The sequence below is a fragment of the Scyliorhinus canicula genome, chromosome 2 (genome assembly GCF_902713615.1).
Source record: "Scyliorhinus canicula chromosome 2, sScyCan1.1, whole genome shotgun sequence".
Taxonomy (NCBI): domain Eukaryota; kingdom Metazoa; phylum Chordata; class Chondrichthyes; order Carcharhiniformes; family Scyliorhinidae; genus Scyliorhinus; species Scyliorhinus canicula.
Genome location: NC_052147.1, coordinates 224,132,119 through 224,150,388, shown reverse-complemented (window position 1 = coordinate 224,150,388; position 18,270 = coordinate 224,132,119). Strand labels below are relative to the sequence as shown.

At 48.3% G+C, this 18,270-nt stretch overlaps 1 protein-coding gene across 3 annotated transcripts in view; it reads right to left on the bottom strand.

Moving 5' to 3' along the window:
- LOC119961978 (sodium-driven chloride bicarbonate exchanger-like) overlaps positions 1–18,270 on the bottom strand; it is a 466,097-nt gene that overhangs the window by 92,273 nt on the left and 355,554 nt on the right. The window lies entirely within an intron of this gene.

Below are 18,270 nucleotides of genomic sequence, written 5' to 3'. Positions count from 1 at the left end.
TCTCTTATGCCAGCAGCACCCCTGCCAGTAGCTTTCCCAGCGACAGGCGTGTAACTAGAATGAGTAAATTACAGTACCAATCATTCATACTTTATTGTGAAAGTGTGGAATCGGCCACTCAAAAAGGAGAAATACTACACTACAAATGATCTCGACCAACACCAGTTAAAAGTCAAAATCAACATGGGGAAAGTGCAATGTTCTATCCAAAAACAAACTGTGAGAAATACATCAGGAATTAACACTGGATCCCAACCAGCAGTCCAACCCCGTGGCTTATGGTGGACAGATAATCCCCACCAAGGGTGTGGCATCACTTCGCTGCGTACAGGGAAACTACAACTTACACATTGTGGCCCAAAATCTCAAACCACTACTAGGATTCGGGACTGCTTCTTATTAGGGGTCATTTAACTTGGACCAGAAGTCCCCGCTGTGCAACTGCAAATGCCGGAAATGACAATGTACAGTGACATGCTGTATTGTCAGACAATTGACAAGTTGCCTGTTATAAGCCATTTAAGATTTAATGACTTGGTCACACCAACAATTAGTGTGCCAACAAGGATACTTATTGCAATGAAGCAGAATGTCATCAATGAGCTGCATCGGATGACAGAAATGGGCATATTTACCCCTGTGGAAGAGGCCACAAAATGAGTTACGGCAATGGTGGCCACAGTGAAAAAGGATGGTACGGTCAGGATATGCATCACCCCAGTACATTTAAACAAAGCGCTGCTCAGGACACGTCATCCCATGAAGACAGTAGAACAGGTCATCTCAGACATGCCACAAGCAAGAGTATTTAGTGTGTTAAGTATGAGAATCTGATTTTGGAAAATCCTATTGGATCTGCCTTCCCCAAGATTGACGGCTTCCACGTCCCCGGTAGGCAGACACCATTTTATCCGAATGCCATATGGTGTCTCCACCGGCAGTGAAGTTTTTCAGAATTGCATGGAACAGCTATTTTCAGATCAACCATATGGAATCATAGTTGATGATCCAGGGTTGTACTTTTGCTGAACATGATGAGCGTGTTCATTGTGTCCTAAACAAAGTCAGGATCTCAGTTTGAAGCTCAACCCTGCAAAGTGCCAATTCAGGTCAATCACGTGCAGTATGTGAGCCATCTGCTGTCAGATAGTGGTATGAAACCTGATACAGAGAAGACTGCAGTCCATGTCCAAATGCAGCTAGACCTGGCTGAAAACTGGCAAGTTACATTCGTGCCACGCATGTGCCCGGCAATGACCATCTCCTGCATGAGAAGATCTAAGCATCTCCCCTTGACTTTCAATGGCATTATCATCGCTGAATCCCCCACAATCAACATCCTGGGGATTACCATTGATCAGAACTGAGCTGGAGTAACCGTATTAATACTGTGGCTACTAGGGCTAAAAAGGATAGGAATCGTACAGTGAATAAATCACCTCCTAACCCACCCAAAGCCTCTCTACCATCTACAAGGCACAAGTCAGAGGTGTAATGGAATACTTTTCACTTGCCTGGATGAGTGCAGCTCCAACAACACTCAAGAAGCTCAACACCATCCAGGACAAAGCAGCCCACTTGATTGCTCCCCCTTCCATAAATAAACATGCAACCCTCCACCACTGATGAACAGCAGCAGTCGTGTGTACCATCTACAAAATGAACTGCAGTAACTCGCCAAGGTTCCTTATGCAACATCGTCTAAACCCACCACCACAACCATCTAGAAGGACAAGAGCAGAAGGTAGCTGGGAACACCACCACCTGGAGGTTCCCCTCCAAGTCACTCACCACCCTGAGTTGGAAATTTATCGGCAGTCCTTCACTGTCACTGGTAAACATCCTGGAACTCCCAGTCTAACAGGACTGTGGGTGTACTGTTGTGGGTGTACTGTTATGGGCCAGGGTTTAGAAAACCCCAAAGTGTATCATGGAGTTCACCTGACCCACAACTTTTAATAGATTGTGGTATGGGGAGCAGACGGCCCACTCTACAGCTGTGGTACAGCAGAAATGGAAAAGTATTTTTGAAAGCAAAACAATGTTTATTCTATGAACTCAAATTAATCTTTTTAAAACATAGTGCACATCTTAGCAACCATTAATTCAAATACAACCCCCATTGAATACAACACTAATTAATGCTTAATAACTTCCTAAACAACATCCAGAAGACAAAAGAAACAGCTTTTAACAGAAGCACATTAGGTTTACATTCACTACTGAGAACATTTATAATTCTGAATTCACCAAATGATCAAGAGATAGTCTTTTGATGGCAGAGAGAACAGCAGTACACCTGCTTGGTCTGGCTTCAGTTCCAACACTGAAAACGAAACTGAAACACACCCTGCAGCAAACAGCCTAAAACAAAAGTAAAAAGCTGACAGACAGCCCAACTCCACCACACTCTGACATCACTGCAGTAATATAAGCAGCCATTTCTTAAACATTTCTTAAAGCGACATTCTGATGATAATACCTACATCTCAGGGATTGCAGCGGTTCAAGAACACAACTCACTACCAACTTCTGAAGGGCAACTAGGGATGGGCAATAAATATACACCTAATCAGTGAAGAGTATGTCCCTTAAATTAATAAAAAAACCTCTTTCTTGTTGCTCATAAACTCTTGGTTTTGACATCTGTTCACAGGGAGTAACTTGATTTTGTTGTTGTCGCTCTACAATGGTAGTGGTGCCAGGCGGTAAGAGCAAATCGATGGCCCATAACTTCCTGCTAGCGACAGGATGCCACTGGTTTCTCGAAAGTGAAATGTGCGCACTTACCTAATAATAATAATCGCTTATTGTCACAAGTAGGCTTTAATGAAGTTACAGTGAAAAGCTCCTAGTCGCCACATTACGGCGCCTGTTTGGGAAGGCCAGTACGGGAATTAAACCTGCGCTGCTGGCATTGTTCTACATTACAAGCCAGCTGTTTAGCCCACTGTGCTACCTCCGCTCCAATGATGGGCCTCTAGTGCCCAAGACTGCGTGGGCTGCAGCATGGCGCAGGAGTAATGCAACCCCACCATTTATGATGCAACCAGCTTAGTAACACGCATTGAGGGTAGACATTTAAACAATTTAAAGCATTTTAAAGGTATGTAGGCTATTTTTAAAAGGTTTTTTTTGCTCTTTCTTTTAAACAAGCATTACTATTGTTAATTATTTTAAAGTAATTTTAAATTTGTTTTATGACTAAAGGTGATTAGTTAGAAGTGAACATAGGTTTGGTTGTTTTAAATCTGTGAAATTATTTAAATCTGCACCATATTATTAGATATTTATATTATATATTATTATTGGGCGCACGGTAGCGCAGTAGTTAGCACAGTTGCTTCACAGTTCCAGGGTCTCAGGTTCGATTCCCGGCTTGGGTCATTGTCCGATACAAAGTCTGTGTGGAATCTGCATGTTCTCCTCTGGGTGCTCCGGTTTCCTCCCACAGTCCAAAAGATGTTAAGGTTAGGTGCATTGGCCATGTTAAATTGCCCTTGGTATCCAAAGAGGTTAGGTTGCGTTACTGGGTTACGGGGACATGGTGGTGGTGCTCTTTCCAAGGGCCAGTGCAGACTCAATGGACCAAATGGCCTCCTTCTAGACTGTAAATTCTATGATGTAATTTTACGTTTGGCATGCTTAAAAATGTTCATGTTTTAATTTAGATTATGGTCATAAGATTTTAAAAGCGCCCCATGGCTTTTTGCTGTCACGGTCCATGTAACAGTTCTGGTTTCCTGCCATAGGCCAAAAATGTGTGCGTTAGGTGGATTGGCCATGCTATGTTTCCCCTTAGTTCCAGGGAGGTACAAGTTAGGTTCTGGGGATAGGGCAGGGTGTGGGTCTAGGTAGGGTACTCTTTCAGAGAATCAGTGTAGACTTGCTGGGCTGAATGGCCTCCTGCACTGCAGGAATTCTGTGGCACTAGGAACATATGTAGACATGGGGAGAATGTACAAACACCACACAGTCACCCATTAGTATCCTTGAAGGAGTTAATAGCACCATGGGGCCATGATCATCCAAAACCAACTCCATTGGGCCATCCATATGCTTGGGATGTCAGAGTCCCAACCATGTAAGCAAATCTTCTTCACCCAGCTCAAGGAAAGATCCCAAACGAAAGGACGCTCTTCAAAGACACCTTGAATGCTGACCTCAAGAAATGGAACATAGAGTCATTGCCGGGGAGACCTTTGCTCAGAAGAGACCTACTTGGAGGAATCTCCTGATTGAAGGGTCACAATTCTTCGAGAATACCTGACGGCAAAAAGGGGCCCCAAAAAGGAGCCTGAGAAAGGGAATCCCCGCAACTTAAGTGTCCAAGGACCGGTGCCAGCTTTTGGAAGCCCCTGTCAAGTGAGTGATTGAAGATACGGCTCGAGGATCGAGCTCACCAGCCACACACGGAACCACAGAACTAATGACCATTAGCATGGAGTATCTTAGGTGGACATCACACATGTTAGCGAGTGATCACTAAATTTAATACATCATAGTTCCTTAATTGGAATTTACAGCCTCCTGACAAACCAAAGTTAAAAACAAATTATTCTTTCACTTTGTGACTTTAAACTCACTTTATACAGTAAAGTACCTTTTTAATGGAAGTAACAGCCTCATGAAAATCAAAGTTTAAAAAAGAATCTTCCTTTCACTTTGCGTTTTTAAAAAAATTATAAATGCTAAACACTAATAGTATAAAACATTAACCTACCAAAAATATGTCTCCTGATGTCATCTGCCTCTGATTGGCTGAAAATTTTCCGTGTAAATAAAAAGGTGTAAAAACTCATCAGAAATCCGGTTCAGTGGCCCAGGTTAGCGCTGCAGCTGGATTTATCATTCTGCAGCGCAGGGCTTCAAGCAGATAAAAATAAACGGCCAGGTGTTTAAAGGCCGGACTCTTCTGACGTGGATGTCTGAACGCCCGCACTTCGAGGTCATCATGCCGTGCATCACTGGCGGAACCATGACACAGTCGTTAGCACTGCTGCTTCACAGCGCCGGGGACCCTGGTTCAATTTTGACCTAAGGTGACTGTCTGAGTGGAATTTTCACATTCTCCCAGTGTGTGCGTGGGTTTCCTCTGGATGCTTCAGTTTCCTCCCATAGTCCAAAGATATGCAGGTTAGGTAGACGGACAATGCTAAATTGTCCCTTAATGTCCAAAAGTTAATTGGGTTGCAGGGCCATGGGGATAGGGCGAGGGGATTGGGCCTAGGTAGGGTACACTTTCGGAGGGCCGGTGCAGACTCAAATGAGCCAAATGGTCTCCTTCTGTACTAAAGGTATTCTACGTGCAGATCGCGAATGATGCAGAATGTTATGGGCCAACATTGCCTGAGAGATTTAGGTTGTCATATGGGCACTGTTTCTATAGGAAATGAGAAACCTATTAACTCGCTTAACTAATGGTCATTCGGGGCAGGGGTGGGGCTGCCATTCCGTAAGGCAGCGACTCACTTTAGATACCTGGGGGTGCAGGTTGCTCGATATTAGGAGAGGCTCCGTAGGTACATTTCTAGTTTGGTGGGGAGGGTGAAAGCTGATCTGGCAACCTGGGGTGGTCTCCCTCTGTCACTGGTGTGTCGGGTACAGGCAGTTAAAATGAATGTGCTGCCGAGATTCCTGTTTATTTTTCAATGCCTGACGATTTTCCTGCCAATGGCATTTTTTAGAGAGATTGAAGGGATGATTACCTCATTCATGTGGGGAGGGAAGGTGGCCAGAATTAAAAAGGTGCTACTACAGAGAGGAAGGCAGGCTGGGGATTTGGGTCTTCCGAACCTGATGTATTATTACTGGGCGGCGAATGTGGAGAAGATATGGTGCTGGGTCAGAGGGATTGACTCCCATTGGGTCAGAATGGAGGAGAGTTTGTCTAGGGGGTCGGCATTGAAGGCGCTCGCGACAGCGCCGCTGCCGACGGCCCCGGAGAGATACTCAAGGAGTCCGGTAGTAAAAGCTTTGTTTAGAATTTGGAGGCAGTTTAGAAAGCACTTTGGGTTGGGGGCAGGGTCAAGGGAAATGCCGATTCAGGGGAACCATAGATTTGAGCCAGGGAAGTGGGGTTGAAATTTTCGGAGATGGGAGGAAAAAGGAATTAGGACACTAAAAGAGATATTTCTTGTGGGTCGTTATGTGGGATTGAAGGAGCTGGGAGCGAAATATGGCTTGGAGCAGGGAGAAATATTAAGTTACATGCAGGTTCGAGACTTTGCCATAAAGAAGATGATGTGACCATCAATTCACACAACTCGTAGTTGGAAGTGAACAGTGGTTTTAATGATCTTACAACGGAGCCTGCCTGCAACGAGATGAACTGGCAGGCAGGCTCAGACTGCCAGGCATTATACTTCCGGTTAGTGGGAGGAGCCATGGGCGGAGCCAAGTGTGGAGCCCAGTACATACTTCTCATCTCCCCCTAGGGGCAGAGCCGCGTAACTGCTCGTATACCGAGCTTACACAGGCACAGTACATCATATATAATAAGTGTGAATAACACGGACTGTGATTCACCACATTCACCCCCTGTAAAAATTGAGTCCAGCGGGGGGTGATGTGTCTACCAATTCCTAATTGTGAATTACAAGTTACAATTTACAGGTTATAAATTACAGGTTAAGACGATCTGGCGGCCGAGTCGTCCTCTGGGATCGACGAAGCACCGGGGTTGCAGCCTCTTCTGGTGGCTGGGCAGTGGCGGTCGGCGAGGGGACCATGGTGGACTCCGGGGGTGATTCGGTCAGAGCTTCATATCCGACTAGTTCGACTGGTGACGGGGAGCGCCGGAAACCCAATGGCGCGGGGGCGCAGAGCACGGGCAGCGGAACTGCAGGCATGGGGGCGCCGGGCGCGGGGGTTGGGAGGGGTATAGTGTGAGGGGTATCTCAGCGGCGGTGGTGTCAAAGAGTTGGATCCTGCAGGTGCCAGGTCCCGGAGAGAAACAGTGTCCTGACGGCCGTCAGGGTACTCTATAAATGCATAGTGTGGGCTCGAATGGAGCAGGAGCACTCTCTCTATGAGTGGGTCAGTCTTGTGAGTCTGGGCATGCTTCCGGAGGAGAACCGGGCCCGGTGTTTTTAACCATGCTGGGAGTGAAACCCCCGTGGTAGTGCCCCTGGAAAAAACAAATAGCCGCTCGTGAGGGGTCTGGTTGGTGGCCGTACATAGGAAGGACCTAATAGCATGGAGCGCGTCGGGGAGGACTTCCTGCCAATGGGAGGTGGGGAGCTTCCTGGACCGGAGGGTCAGTAGGACGGTCTTCCAGACCGCCGCGTTCTCCCTCTCCACCTGCCCGTTCCCCCTGGGGTTGTAGCTGTAGTCCTGCTCGAGGCAATGCCCTTTTCGAGCAGGTACTGACGCAGCTCGTCGCTCATAAAGGACAAACCCCTGTTGCTGTGTACGTAGCTGGGGAAACCAAACAGGGTGAAGATACTATGCAGGGCCCTAATGATTGTGTGGGAGGTCATATTGGGGCACGGGATAGCAAAGGGAAAATGAGAGAACTCGTCGATGACGTTCAGGAAATACACATTCCTATTGGTCAAGGGGACTGGCCCTTTGAAATCGATAGCGAGGCGTTCAAAGGGCCGAGAAGCCTTGACCAGGTGGGCCCTGTCTGGTCTATAAAAGTGCGGTTTGCACTCCGCACAGATCGGGCAGTCCCTGGTGATGGCTTTCACCTCCTCTGTGGAGAAAGGTAGATTTTGGGCTTTGACGTAGTGGGCGAGCCGGGTGGCCCCCGGGTGGCAGAGGTCATCGTGAATAGCTTTAAGGCGGTCGTCTTGTGCGCTGGTGCACGTGCCGCGGGACAGGGCATCTGGGGGCTCGTTGAGCTTCCCTGGTCGGTACATAATATCGTTCTTGTAGGTGGAGAGTTTGATCCTCCACCGTAAGATCTTATCATTTTTGATCTTGCCCCTTTGAGAGTTGTCGAACATAAAGGCAACCGATCTTTGGTCGGTGATGAGGGTGAACCTCCTAACTGCGAGGTAGTGCCTCCAGTGACGTATCGCTTCCACGATGGCTTGTGCTTCCTTTTCGACCGAGGAGTGTTGAAGTTCTGAAGCGGAGAGGATTCGGGAGAAAAAGGCGACTGGTCTCCCAGCCTGATTTAGTGTGGCTGCGAAAGCGACCTCTGAGGCATTGCTCTCTACCTGGAAAAGGACGGATTCATCCACCGCCCGCATGGCCGCTTTGGCAATGTCCTTCTTGATACGAGTGAAGGCCTGACGAGCCTCATCCGATAGAGGGAAGAGTGTGGCCTTAAATAGTGGGCGGGCTTTGTCCGCATATCGAGGGACCCACTGGGCATAATACGAGAAGAATCCCAGGCACCGTTTGAGGGCCCTGGGACAATGAGGGAGAGGGAGTCCTAAAAGTCCGGTCCGGGTCGGGGCCCAGGACTCCGTTCTCCATGACTTAGCCGAGGATGGCTAGCCTGGTCGTGCGGAAAACGCATTTCTCCGTGTTATACGTGAGGTTGAGTTTCTGGGAAGTCTGGAGAAATTGATCGAGGTTAGCGTCGTGGTCCTGCTGGTCGTGGTTGGCAGATGGTGATGTTATCCAGGTACGGAAACGTGGCCCGCAGCCCGTACTGGTCTACCATTCGGTCCATTGCTCGTTGAAACACCGAGACCCCATTAGTGATGCCAAAGTGAACCCGGAGGAAGTGGAAGAGGCGGCCGTCGGCCTCAAATGCCGTGAAGTGGCGGTCCTCCGGGCGGATTGGGAGCTGATGGTATGCAGACTTCAGATCCACCGTGGAAAAGACTTTATAGTGGGCGATCTGATTCACCATGTCTGCAATTCTGGGGAGGGGATACGCATCAAGGATCGTGAACCGATTAATGGTCTGGCTATAGTCCACTACCATTCGGAATCTTTCCTCAGTCTTGACGACCACCAGGTCTCCAGGGACTGTTACTGGCCTCTATGATCCCCTCACGTAGGAGCCTATGGATCTCGGTTCTGATAAATACCCTGTCCTGCAGGCTGTATCGCCTGCTGCGAGTGGCTACGGGTTTGCAGTCAGGCGTGAGGTTGGCAAAGAGTGGAGGGGGGTCGATTTTTAGGGTGGCGAGGCTGCAAATAGTGAGTGGGGGCAAGGGCCCGCCGAAGCTGAGTGTGAGGCTTTTGAGGTTGCACTGGAAATCGAGTCCCAGTAGGAGTGGGGCGCAGAGTTCAGGGAGCACGTACAACTGGAAGTTTGAGTAGCTGGTGCCCTGGATCGTTAGGGTCGCGATGATGCGCCCTTGGAAGTGAACAGAGTGGGAGCCCGAAGCGAGGGAGATCGTTTGCCGTGCAGGGAAAATAGGGAGTGAACAGCGTCTAACCAGTTCTGGGTGTACGAAGCTCTCGGTGCTCCCGGAGTCGAAGAGGCACGGTGTCCTGTCTCCGTTGATTTCAACGGTCATCATGGAGTTGCGGAGGTGCTTTGGATGCGACTGGTCCAGTGTCACTGCACTGAGTTGCGGGTAGTCGGCGGCTCGATCAGCTGTGCTGGAGTGGCCCCGTGATGACTGCCCTCTGAGTTTGTAATCTTCTAGTCGAATTTCTGAGTTGGAAGAAGATGGCTGCCCCCGTTGATCGCACGTGGCGGGCGGCGTGGAAGATGGCGCCCAAGATGACGGCCCCCATGAGTCGCACGTGGCCGACCGCATGGAGGGGGGTTGCCAAGATGGCGGCCCCCATGAGTCGCACGTGTCATTTGGGGGCGGAGTCGGAGTACAGGCCGCAGCATTTCGGGGCCTGCGGACCTGTTGATTCTGGAAACGGGTGCTCTGGGCTGCGGGGGAGTTAGAAGAGGAGGCCTGTTACGCCAGGCAGACCCGGGCGTTGTGTCCCTTGTGACCGCAGCTGCTGCAGGTCGTGATACGGGCCGGGCAGTACTGCCGTGGGTGCTGGGGCTGCCCGCAAAAGTGGCACACTGGGGCTGCGTGATGGCTGGGTGGCCGCATGGCGCAGGCCTGGGGCAGTCGCTGGTCGGGGGCCCAGGATGGGGTCGCTTGGTCCGCGGGGAATGAGGCGAGGCTGCGGAATGAGACCTACAAAGTGGTAGCTAGTTCTACCGTGTCCCCTAAGTTCTGGGCCCCTTTTTCTAACAACCGCTGGCGCATATAATTCGATCTGAGGCCTGCCACGTACACGTCTCTAACGGCAAGTTCCATGTGCTGTTCGGCTGATACAGCCTGATAATTACAGTCCCGAGCTAAAATCTTTAACTCCCGCAGGAATTCTTCTAACGACTCCGCGGGGCGCTGGCGGCGGGTCGTAAAAATATGGCGCGCGTAGACCTCGTTGATGGGCCTCACGTACATTCGATCTAGCATAGCTAGGACCCCCGTATACGAGTTGGTACCATTTAGTTGAGAAGATATACGGTGGCTCACCCTTGCGTGCAGTAGGCTGAGTTTTTGCTCCTCTGAAGTTTCTGGAGTACTTGATTCAGCCAGGTAGGCCTTAAAACATCTGAGCCAGTGCTGGAAGATTTCTCTTGCCTCTGCAGCCTGCGGGTCGAGTTCTAGTCGGTCAGGTTTGAGGGCTGATTCCATAGTTGTTTCTTGAGTTGTTTTTTCGATTTCTTCTTATCGATTTCTTCTTGTTTCCTAAGATCATTAAATTGATGTGACCATCAATTCACACGACATGTAGTTGGAAGTGAACAGTGGTTTTAATGATCTTACAACTGAGCCTACCTGCGACGAGATGAACTGGCAGGCAGGCTCAGACTGCCAGGCATTATACTTCCGGTTAGTGGGAGGAGCTATGGGCGGAGCCAAATGTGGAGCCCTGTACATACTTCTCATCTCCCCCTAGGGGCAGAGCCGCGTAACTGCTCATATACCGAGCTTACACAGACACAGTACATCATATATAATGACAGTGTGAATAACACAGACTGTGATTCACCACAGAAGATACAGAGCTTCCCAGTAGAGCCGGCATCCACATTACTGGAGGAGGGGGACTGGAGAAGGGGGTAGTATCGGCGGTTTATGGGGCTATTTTGGAGGAGGAGAAGGTGCCGCTAGAAGGGATCAAGGTAAAATGGGAGGAAGAGTTGGGAGAGGGTATGGAGGAGGGGTTCTGGTGTGAGGTGCTCTGGAGGGTGAACCCCTCCACCTCGTGTGCGAGGTTGGGGCTGTTACAACTACTGAAGGTGGTGTATAGAGCACACCTTACAAGGGCGAGGGTGAGCCGGTTCTTTGAGGGTGTAGAGGATGGGTGTGAACGTTGTGGGGGGGGGGGGGGGGGGGGGGGGGGCCCGCAAACCATGTTCATATGTTTTGGTTCTGTCCAAAGCTGGAGTATTAATGGGAGGAGATTGTTATAACCTGCCTGCTTACCATTGGCTGGGGACTAATAACAATCCCACAATCCTATGGGAGTATGAGCTTCCCCAATGAGGGGGGCGGATAAATCATTAGCAGACTCCCTGCATAAATAAAGCTGTCCAGTTTGGAACCAGCAGAGAGAGAGGAGTTAGCTGCAAGGGAAGTTGCTGCTGTTGTATATATATGTTATTGCAAATAAATGTTATTTTTTTGTATCCTGAAGGCTCATGCTGGATTCTTCGTGGCCCTCACAAAAGAGATGTTGCGGGTAATCCCGAAAGTGGTGCACGTGAAACTGGTCCCAGGCCGTCAGGATGCCACATTCGGGGTGTTAGACCAGCCGGGGTTGGAAACGGGCGAGGAGGCAGATGTTGTAGCCTTCGCTTTGTTGATCGCCCGAAGGCGGATCTTGGTAGGATGGAGATTAAACTCTCCACCCTGTGCCCTGGTGTGGCGGGGGGACCTGCTGATATTCTTAACACTTGATGAAGTCAAATTTGAACTGAGGGAAAGGATGGAGGGTTTCTACAATTCATGGGCGTTATTCATTATGCACTTTCGAAAATTGGATCACATTGAACATTGGGGGGATTGGGGGCTGGGAGGATTGGGGGGAGGGGGACTGTATGTGTTAATGGTGACTATGGGTGATTCCTGATTCCTTTTTGTCATTTGTTTATGTTAACATGCGGGCCAATTAATGGGGTTGGTGGGAAGATAGGATTGTTGTTATTGATATGGGGATTGACATTACATTCATTACTAATTATTGTTTATTGTTAGGTGTAAATTTGGGAGAATATGTGGAAAAAGGAGGAGAATAAAAAATATTTTTAAAAAACTGATGGTCATTCATCCTTTGTTGCTATCATGGCATTCTTCAATGTACCAACCTCTCCACCAATCTTTTTATGGAAGGATAATAAGGAGCAATTTTTATATGTTGTATTCCATAGTTTCGAAGGTAGTCCACAAATTCCTTTTAAATCCTATTATCGCTGACTAGTTGTTCCAGTGTGCCAACCTGTGCAAATACTTCATGGTGACATTCAATTGTCTTTTCTGGTCATTTGGAATGGGATCCACTAGGACAAGAAATATGGGCTGGATTCTCTGATCCTCTGCGCCGAAATCGCATCCGGCACGGAGGCGGAGAATGGTCGTCAAACCGGAAATTCGGACCGGCGCCGCTCCTGCGATTCTCCGGTCCCCAGAGAATCGCTCGAGAATCGCGCGCGAACTACATTGACAGAGGCCCTCCCCCTCCGCGATTCATCGCGCGCAACTGGCTGAGTTCCCGATGTCGTGGTTCTAGCCACCTATCGGCCGCAGACGCCCTGGTGGTGGGGCGGGGGGATCGTTCACCAGGGGAAGCCTCATGGATGACCAGGGAACGATCAGGCGTCACGGATCCGCGGGCGTGCGATCTCGGGCTGGCCTACATTTTTGATGCCGCTCCACGTTCCAAGACTGCCATTTCACATGAGGCGCCCTGTGCTAATGCGCGGACTCCCTGGGAAGTCTAGTGTGAAACGCCAGCGTCGGGCCATTGCCCCTTTATTGGAGAAACCAGCCCCGATATCCTTCAATTGGTCCCGGGGAACTGATATGTTCTCTTTGCCATGGTTGCTTTGGCCAATCCCAAAGGTGAAGTGATTGAAGAGGTGGAGTATTTCGTATCCAAGCAGTAGGATGATACTGACCTAATTAGGCAGCACGGTGGCGCAGTGGTTAGCATTGCTGCCTCACGGCGCTGAGGTCCCAGGTTTTATCCCGGCTCTGGGTCACTGTCCGTGTGGAGTTTGCACCTTGTCCCCGTATTTGCGTGGGTTTCGCCCCTGCAACCCAAAGGTGTGCAGAGTAGGTGGGCTGGCCACGCTAAATTGCCCCTTAATTGGAAAAAATAAAATTGGGTACTCTAAATTTTTTTTAAATGACATCGACCTAATCTTTCTTCAATCTATGAGTCGAGTCCTGGCCAACAAAAATAACCCCTTGTGAGCTCTTTCATAAGTACAAATCCTGGATATCCTTTGTGCAGTTTATTCCGCAAGCAGATCGATCACCCATACAAATATTCCATTTTGTACCATTAATTCAAGTTCCTTTGTTTGGTATGGCTTGAATTCCAGATTTCTCCCGTTTATCCACTGATATGCTTTTCAAGATCACATCCATGACCTTCCCCATCACCGGATCTTTATGTGTCTTTGCATTTGAGGTGCAGTAATAGGTACATCATTTACCTCGGAAAATTACACATAGTTTACATAGTTCTCCTGTGAATTAGCTTTAGAACATAGAACATTACAGCGCAGTACGGGCCCTTCGGCCCTCGATGTTGCGCCGACCTGTGAAACCATCTGAAGCCTATCTGACCTACACTATTCCATTTTCATCCATATGTCTATCCAGTGACCACTTAAATGCCCTTAAAGTTGGCGAGTCTACTACTGTTGCAGGCAGGGCGTTCCACACCCCTACTACTCTCTGAGTAAAGAAACTGCCTCTGACATCTGTCCTATATCTACCACCCCTCAATTTAAAGCTGTGTCCCCTCGTGTTTGTCATCCCCATCCGAGGAAAAAAGACTCTCACTGTCCACCCTATTTAACCCTCTGACTATCTTATGTGTCTCTATTAAGGCACCTCTCAGCCTTCTTCTCTCTAACGAAAACAACTTCAAGTCCCTGAGCCTTTCCTCGTAAGACCTTCCCTCCATACCAGGCAACATCCTAGTAAATCTCCTCTGAACCCTTTCCAAAGCTTCCACATCCTTCCTATAATGTGGTGACCAGAACTGCACGCAGTACTCCAGGAGTGGCCGCACCAGAGTTATGTACAGCTGTAGCATGACCTCATGGCTCCAAAACTCAATCCCCCTACTGATAAAGGCTAGATAACCATAAGTCTTCTTAACAGCCCTATTAACCTGGGTGGCAACTTTCAGGGATTTATGTACCTGGATGCCAAGATCCCTCTGTTCATCTACACTAAGAAGTCTTACAACACCAGGTTAAAGTCCAACAGGTTTGTTTCAAATACCAGCTTTCGGAGCACTGCTCTTTCCTGAGGAAGGATTCCCCTGAGGAAGGAGCAGTGCTCCGAAAGCTGGTGATTTGAAACAAACCTGTTGGACTTTAACCTGGTGTTGTAAGACCTCTTACTGTGCTCACCCCAGTCCAACACCGGCATCTCCACATCACATCTACACTACCAAGAATCTTGCCATTAGCCCAGTACTCTGCATTCCTGTTACTCCTTCCAAAGTGAACCACCTCACACTTTTCCGCATTAAACTCCATCTGCCACCTCTCAGCCCAGCTCTGCAGCTTATCTATGTCCCTCTGTAACCTATAACATCCTTCAGCACTATCCACAACTCCACCATTGTCCCACAATGGTAAATGTGATAGAGCATCGGCATTTGCATGTTGTTCCGATCTTGCATTTAATCGCAAAATTATGCACTAATAAAATGCGGGACCATCTCTGCAGATCGCTCATAGGTAGAAACAGTGGGCACAATTCACCCAAAAAATGACAAAGGGCACGATTCAGTGGACTGTAGATAAAGTCTGCTGAACAGCGCATTTAGCGCGGTGCTTCTCGGCAGTTCCAGCGCCAAGAAACATCCTACTATTGAATGACACTTTGCTGTTGTGTTTAGTCTTCGGGAGGCTGGGCCGCACTTACATCAGCATATCGGGGTGCCATTTGGACCGATAGCCTCAATCCCGCTGGCCTACCCAACATTTACAATTCCCCCCTTTCCTGGCAGTGGCAACCAGGCAACCTGGCACTGCCAGCCTCATAGCGCCCCTGGATAGGGTGGCACTGCCAGGGTGTCTGGACAGCACTGCCAGAGTGTCATACTGGGAGTGCCAAAGTGTCCAGGTGCTAGAGGGCATGCCTGGATGCCACCGTGCCTTGTCCCCAAACATTGGCTTCAATGGCCTGAGAGTAAATCAAACTTGGTTCTCAACTTCCATTTTAAAAACACGATTTCTGGCAGATTTTGGGTTGTTGCATGTGCAGTGTTTCTATAGGAAACTCGCAGGTGGTGTTACGCCTGGTCCACATTTGTGTGGACCAGTACTAAACGATGACCTGGTGAAATCTCAGGTGCGACTGTTGAGTCTCGGGCACCAGGTGAATCCAGTGTCCAGGTATTTAGAGGAGCAATTATGCTCAATTAAATATTCAGATCCGGATCTCGTCCGAGATAAGAGATATAGCAGCTGCCGCGTCTACTTCCATTTTAATTTAATTCCCATTTCGTTTCGGATCAACCCAAAATCTCTGTGTATCACCTTGCATTGATAATGCACCAAGTCTTTGTTCTTTGATCTCTGTAAATATCATGTCCTCTTGGGAATTTTCATTGCCTTTGGTCATTCTGTATACTCTTTAGTAGATTTGGGTGCGTTCTTGCATTTCCCCATCTTCAAAGTTTGAGGATTTTGTCTGGCTCAGCACACCTTTGTTATGGGATCTTTCATGCCACAATTATGACATTTGTTTTCTCGACACCAACATTCCTGTGGAGAATACCCCACCTGTGGCATGCTTGCATGCTGAGAGATCTTCTTTTCTCAGTTTTCATCTTATTTGTTTCGCCAGCTCCAATTTTGGAAGCTTCTTTTGCTGCTAATTCCATAGACAGTGCTATTTCAACAGACAGTTTGAGCGTTGCGTTAGCGAGTGTTGTGTCAGCAAGCATCTCTGATTGTTTCATTTCTCAATCCACACGCAAGTCAATCTCGCAGCATGTCCTCAAGGGTCAATCCAAGCTCACAATTCTTGGCTAGTCTCCATAGTACAGCTCCAAATTGTGGAATATGTTCACCCTCTTTTTGACTATGTCGATGAAGTCTAAATCTCGCTCTCTCCGAGTTCGAGCATCTGACGCTACAGCCCACGACTTGCGAAGGCGCGCAGCTGGAAAAACTCCCTACCTTCACTCTATAGCTCGCTTCTTTACAGCCTAACCCCTTATTTCCTGGTTTTCTCTTTTCTCGGTGGTCCCTTTTTTCTGAGCTAACTGATGGCGCAGATCTACTGGCACAGCAGTCGACGCTCTTGTTGAAAAGACTTTCTCTTTTCCCATCTCCAACTGTCCAAGCGCTCCCGGGCTGCAGTCGGGGAGAAACATTTTTAAAATAGACTGGAGTGCTTTCTATCACTTCTTTTTTTTTATATAAATTTAGAATATCCAATTCATTTTTTCCAATTAAGGGGCAATTTAACGTGGCCTAACCTGCACATTTAACCTAACCTGCACATCTTTGGGTTGTGGGGGTGAAACCCACGCAGACATGGGGAGAATGAGCAAACTCCACACGGACAGTGACCCAGGGCCGGGATTCGAACCCGGGTCCTCAGCGCCATAGGCAGCTATGCTAACCACTGTGCCACCGTGCCGCCCCTTTATATCACTTCTAAAATGAACGTGCACATTTATGGATGGTGGAGTGGTCTCTCGAAGATCCATCTTTGCCTCATTTGGCTGTTTTTGTCCTGACATTCCGCTGGAAAAACATCCTCATCGCCAACTTTGTTTTTAATGCTGTTATGTTTTCTGGGGTTTTACTTTTACTCACAGTACAAACAAAAGTTAACTGAGTTGCCACAACGTACGTCATTAACCAGTTGTCAGAGTTTATTTCAGAGGTGTTGCTTGCTCAGTCACAGAAGCCATAGAATCCCTATGGTGTCGAAGGAGACCATTCAGCCTATCGAGTCTGCACGACCCTCAGAAGGAACATAATACTTAGGCCCGTAACCCCAAGTAACTTTTTGTTTTGGACACCAAGGTGAAATTTACCATGGCCAATCAATCTAACCTGCACATCTTTGGACTTTGGGAGGAAACCAGAACACCCGGAGGAAACCCACAGAGACACAGAGAGAATGTGCAAACTCCACACAGACAACAGTTTCCCAAGGTCAGAATTGAACCCCGGTCACTGGTGCTGTGAAGCAGCAGTGCTAACCACTGTGCTACTGTGCCGCCTACAGTCCAAGATAGAAGTGGAGGGAAACCTCCCAAATGTCCCTAACGATGTCACCACGTAATCATATGACAAAGTATACAGAGAGCATTGGTTGCAATATATAACAAGCGGCATTGCAGTGATCCTCAGAAGATGCAAGAAATCTCAGTGGACACACTGTAACTGTCACAGAGAAGTTGGGTCAAATTTTCAAATGGCTGCAGAAATAGGACCAGGTGTGGACAGGCCAACAATTTCCCACTCCCAGTCTCTCACTTTGGTCATGCACATTCAGGCCCTTAACGCTCTGGGAGGACCAAGGGTTGATGACTACCTGCCCACAAGTAGTGGGTAGTCCATTAAGTCAATTAAAGGGCGTTTTAAGCAGAAGCTGACTGGAATTTTCCAGTTGCCATGCGAGCACCTCACTAATTGTGAAACACAGCTGAGGGCTGGAGGCAGCCTTCCTACAGCACACAAAGGAGGGCCAGCATTTTATTCAGCTCGGGGATTACCATCCCATTGAACTTGCCATAGCCACCAGTCACAGCTCGAGCCAGTAGCAAACCAACGAGGGGTTGCACCTTCACAAAGATGATCTGGTAGCTGTGTCCTTTTTAAAATTCAAAACTCTTCAGAAGGTGCAAAGTAAAAGGTGAACATCAGAAGCATAAGCATATGCAATGGTGATGTCGTACTGATGTCAGATTATATGACTGAGAAGTAAGAGAGATCTGGAAAGAAAAGTTACAACCTCATGCAGAGGTCCAAATATGTAAATAAAGATAATGGTTTTGAGAAACTATGGACTTGAGCAGCATACTTTGGGAGAATTGACAATCCCCAAAATGCACACCTAGACTACACAATGAAACAGGAGCAACAACATTTTGAGGTGCCCTCTCATTCTCCCCATTCACAATGCC